The 5762-nt window shown below is 39.3% G+C and overlaps 1 pseudogene; it reads left to right on the top strand.

Moving 5' to 3' along the window:
- Positions 1-1975: 1975 nt before the first annotated feature.
- Positions 1976-5299, top strand: LOC107721431 (nuclear factor 7, ovary-like; annotated as a pseudogene).
- The last annotated feature ends 463 nt before the right edge of the window (positions 5300-5762 follow it).

Here is a 5762-nt window from a genome sequence, read left to right as displayed (position 1 = left end):
CATGTTCCACACAAGAGGGGGAAAGAAAAAATAACTACAACAACAACAAACAAATATCAACTATTTAAATAGTTGAATTAAAGATTAAATATAAATCTTGAAAAGAAGTCTAAACCAAAATTCCATTAAGGAAGTGAAACATAAGAAAACAATGCCCATTTAGACAACTCAATCCTCCCTCCAATTCATCTGTCCATTGGAACCGGCCAACGGAACTAAAGAGTGGTGGAAGCAGCACGCCGGTCCTTTAGGCGGACGCACCCCGCGACGGAAGCCCAGAAACCTCCGCTATTCTCCACACAGCCCACACCACGGTAACTTAAACTAAAAAAAAACAATATTTACAGAAATATGCAGCACAGCGAACTAAACTGTGTGCACTCCAACTAGTTAACATGTACCGATATTCAATAAACATTCTAAATGAGCAAAATAATCGAGTCTGTCTTCTTACTCAATATCATGTGAAAATTCATTAAAGGGGTCATATGATGCTGCTAAAAAGAACATTATTTTGCACATTTATCTAAACAATTACTTTTGTTCCTATACTTCTATTTCTGTATATAGTACATTATTCAATTTTTCTTTTTTTTATTATATTAGTGTTATATTACATCCCTACTGTGTTATTCCTATGTATGTCTGCACTATCATGTATGTCTGCACTATGTTTGTACTTTCTTCTACACTGGAAGCTCCTGTCGTCAAGTCAAATTCCTTGTGTGTGTAAACATACTTGGTAATAAAGCTCTTCTGATTCTGATTCTGATATATTTAATGAAAATAAAATGGATGATATTTTGCAATTAATGTTTTGTAGCCATTATGAATAACTGTTATTACATGACACTGTGAAACGTCAGCTACTAAAATTAATGGAAAAACCTTCATCATGGGTTATTTGGCATTATTTCTCACTGTATCCAGTACTGGTTGAGATGATGCTGCAGCCGCGCCCCTCACTAAAAGCTCTCACACACTGCACACATTCACCATCGACAGCAACTCAACACTAATCTGATTGAGCCACAGTCAACTGCGCCTACAGATAACAATAATACAAATAATTAAAAACACGGCGGCTTTTTAGAATTTTTCGACAGTTAAAGATGGATCTTTCATTTCTTTACAGTATAATAATAATAATAATCGATAGTAGCTGTAGGATCACATGTATAAATACAAACATAATTATTCTGGTGATATTGTCTGAGAAACAGTGATGTGACTGAATGTATATTGATATTATATTTGATAATAAATGTATTTATGCTAATGAAGTGAGTATATTTTTCATAATTAACAAGAAATACTAAGTAAGTATTAATAAAGGTGCTGAGACTTGAGAGACACAAACTTTAATCACATCTCCGTTTCTCTTGTTTATTCAGGACTTTTACTCTGTTCATTTCGGTTCCTGCTCGCGTCTCCAAACACTGACAATCAGCTCAATAAACAGATGAGAGTTTATCACTGAACTTCAGCATGTGAAGAAATCATTCTGATAAAGATTTGATCATGACAGACACTGGAGAAACTCTGTGACAAATAAAAAGCAATAAATAAAACACATGTGAGGGATTTGAGGTCTTTTATTGTTAATATTTGTGTATTTTCATTGTGTATATTATTCAACGTTTTAAAGCAAGTTCATTTTGAATACAATTTGTTAAAGTTTTACCTGAAGAAATCCTGAGGATGTCTCTTTTGCTGCGTCTGAAATTCGCTCACTCGCTCACTAATCCCTATATAGTGTATGGCAGTTGAGTGCACTTTAGCAGAAAGAACTGAACGAGCAAATTCAGACACTGACGTAAACATCTCTGTCACATATATGTACTTTATCTTACATGCACCTTATTTGTCTCTGAACAGACAGCAGATCTTTGTGATTCTCATGGTGATTCATTTCTGAAAGCATCATTCAGAAAGTGAAAGTAAAGTACAGATTGCTGGAGCTCAAACAGTGAAAATGGCTTCACTAACTGTATCTGCAGAAAAGCTTTCTTGTCCAGTGTGCTGTGAAATCTTCAAGACTCCTGTTTTTTATCATGTAGTCACAGTTTCTGTAAAAAGTGTCTTCAACAGTTCTGGGGAATCAAGAAAACTCAGGAGTGTCCCGTCTGCAAGGAGAAGATCCTCAAGAGAAGATCATCCATGTAATCTAGTGTTAAAAAACGTGTGCGAGTCGTTCCTGAAGGAGAGAAATGAGGTTCATTCATTAGGATCTGAGGAGATCTGCAGTTTACACAGTGAGAAACTCAAACTCTTCTGTCTGGAGGACAAACAGCCGGTGTGTTTAGTGTGCAGAGATTCACAGAAACACATAAATCACACATTCAGACCCATCAGTGAAGCGGTTTCATCATGTAAGGTAAGACAAATGAGTATTTCAACTTCATGCTGTTGAAAAGTCCTATTTAAGTGTGTATTTGATTGAACGGGATAACCCCATTATCAATGCAGTTTCACAAAATTGGGTAAACTAGTAACTATGGTGGCAAATAAAGACACAGGCCCAGTTGGTATTGAATAACTATTTTGCTTCAATAAATAACATTTCAATTTACAAACTGTGCTTTGTCTTCACTCAGGTTGCCTTTGTTTTATGGCAGGTTATAATTTCTGAATTAATTTACTACGAGATTCACACAAAAACAGAAGTAATCAGGATTTACAGGACTTTTGCACTGCATTATATGATCATGTCACTGTATTGTCTCCTCTCTTTTTTTTCACTGTAATCTGGTGTTTAATGTATTTTTGTTTAACTCTAGGAGGAGCTCAATACAGCACTGAAATCATTACAAGAGAAACTAAAACGCAATGAAACAATGAACGGAGAGTTTGATGAAACAGTTCAACACATCAAGGTGAGGAAACAGAATCCAGAGTCATTTTCATTACAGCTGTAGGAGCACTATATACAGTTATGATCTGATATATTTAATATAATGGACTCCAGTTGATTATTTGTGTAAATGACATTAATCAATCTGCTTCTGGATGCGTTATATGTCGGTATCTGAGTTTCTCTCAGATCTGAATGATGTGATTGTGTTGATGTGTGTTGATGGAGATGATTTAAATGAATGTGGTTTGATTTCAGTCTCAAGCTGAGCACACAGAGCGTCAGATTAAACAGCAGTTTGAGAAGCTTCATCAGCTTCTCAGAGATGAAGAAGAAGCTACAATCACTGCACTGAGGGAGGAAGAGGAGCAGAAGAAGCAGATGATGAAGGAGAAGCTGGAGGAGATGAACAGACACATCTCAGCTCTTTCACACACAATCAAAGACACGGAGGAGATGATGAAAGCCAGTGACGTCTGCTTTCTGAAGGTCTGATTTCAGATCATCCATTGATTGATTGATTGATGATTGATTGAGTTCTTGATGATCAATGGTGTGTTTGTTCTGCAGGAGTTTCCAGTCACGATGGAAAGGTGAGTGATCTGCTGCTGTCTCTGCTCTCTCTGCTTCTGATCCAAAGCCACTGCAGTTCTGATCCTGAATGTTCTTCCAGAGTCCAGATCTCATCACAGCCGGATCCACAGACGCCTTCTGGAGCTTTGATTCATGTGCCACGTTACTTGGGAAACCTGCCCTTCAGAGTCTGGAAGAAGATGCAGGACATCGTCCAAAACAGTGAGTCTGATTGCAGAAGATCTGAGCTCGCATACACACTGGAAATGATGCAATATTGACAGATTTCAGCATTATGTGTGAATAACCAGATGAGCTACTACACCAAAATGAGCCGAAAACAAGAGAAGAACAACTTTGGTCCACATGATATTTACAGTTACAGTGATACAGCAGATCTCAGTTCAGTTTGATTGATTGGCAAATCTAAAATATTTACTGTAACAAACACTGACAGTGATCAGAGGAAAATGTCTGATGTGTTTGATCAATAGGACGAGTGTCATAATTCATAATAATCTGTGTGCGGTTCACTCTTGATCATTATATGAACATCAGAATAAAAGCAGCTGTTGATTGTGTCTCATCAGCTCCTGTGATTCTGGATCCAAACACTGCAGATCCACGTCTCGTTCTGTCTGATGATCTGACCAGTGTGAGACGCAGCGGGAACAATCAGCTGATTCCTGATAATCCAGAGAGATTTGACTCTTATCTATGTGTTCTGGGTTCAGAGGGTTTTAACTCAGGAACACACTGCTGGGATGTGGAGGTTAAAGAGAGTCCAGGCTGGAGTCTTGGAGTAACTACAGCATCAAACCAGAGGAAGGGATGGGTTTTCTTTAACACTGATGTCTGGAGTGTGATGTACAGATTGTCTGATCGGGTTGGTTTTGGTGTTAAACAGAAGCTTGAGCGTGTGAGAGTTGATCTGGACTATGACAGAGGAACGGTGTCATTCTCTGATCCTGTAACTAACAATCATCTACACACATTCACAACCATCTTCACTCACACACTCTTTCCTTTCTTCTATACTCATTCCTCTCTGAGGATCTTAGCAGTCAATAGCCAGTAAATGTTACACCTGTAGGTCTGAATCAACCTGCTTTCATCTTTTACACTCATCATGCTTCCAATATTTAATTCTTATCACAATTTCAAAATTTGTTCAACATGAGACTAAATGAATAATTGTTTATTTCAGTTATAGAGGTTAAATGATCAATTTGATCAATTTGTTAATTGATGTAAAATAGGGAAGGGTAACTGGCGGCCCGCAGTGTTTTTAAGTTCGGCCGCTGGATCATCTTATGCTTGGATGATCAATTTGACAACATTTGATAAGTAAGTCACGGAAAGATTGCTCTCAGTTTATGATGTTAATACTAACCGCTGACCGTATTAATTACAGTGTAGTAGGATGTGCACTCGAATGTGAACATTCACTAACATTAGAAAAAAATTAATGAACAATTGACAGAACTTCAAGGAGAAACCCATATGTTTGGATTGTTTGGAAGCGTAATATTGAAAGATTTTAATTTAAATCACCATTACATCACTGCTCACAAAGAAGTATATAAGATACACCGGTGATGTTACGCCCATGGACTGTGTGTTTGTTTTCCTCCCCCACGTGCTCTATGTTTCCCATGTGTCCTAGTTCTTCCCTCATGTCTTAGTGTGAAATTGATTCCAGGTGTTTCGTGTCAATTTCCTTGATTAGTCCCATTACTTTAGACCTGTGTTTTCCTGAGTCCTGCGTGCTGTCTGAATGTCGATCCCCGTTCCTACGTGTGTGTTCCTTGGTTCTATTTTTGTTAATAAAGACTGTTCATGGTGAATTCTCCTACGTCTCCTTCGCTCCTTTGCTCCTCGCTCCGACACAGTAGGCAACATCGTGACAGAAGACAGCACCGTAACAAAAAGTAAGCGGCGCCCCTTCTTCCCGTTTTGGTTTTTCGTTTTTCCCCCCGCGATTATGGAGATTGCCGCTCAATTCTCCGCCCTAGGCCGCAGAGATCTCCCGTTCGTGGAGTACGCCCGGGATTTCTGCGGGCTCGCTGCGAGTATGGCGTTCGATGACGCAACCATCAACTCGCTGTTCTGGAATGGGGGCAAATTACTACCGCCCTGTTGACCTCCCAGACACCACAGGACTAAGCTGGAGGGAAGGGATCCTCTGGTTTCTGGAGAGCGTCCGGCCCCGATCCAGAACCTGCCTGCCATCAAATCTGCCGGTCACTCCGTTGTCAAGCCCGCCGGCCGTTCGTCAGTCAAGCACGTCGGCTGTTCCTCAGTCAAGCCCAGAGAGGGCTGCTGTTCCCACGTC

The sequence above is a fragment of the Sinocyclocheilus rhinocerous genome, unplaced genomic scaffold, assembly GCF_001515625.1.
Source record: "Sinocyclocheilus rhinocerous isolate Xijiao unplaced genomic scaffold, SAMN03320098_v1.1 scaffold10005, whole genome shotgun sequence".
In the NCBI taxonomy this organism is placed as follows: Eukaryota; Metazoa; Chordata; class Actinopteri; order Cypriniformes; family Cyprinidae; genus Sinocyclocheilus; species Sinocyclocheilus rhinocerous.
Note: the sequence above shows the minus strand (reverse complement) of the source record. Positions and strands in the feature narration are given on the sequence as shown.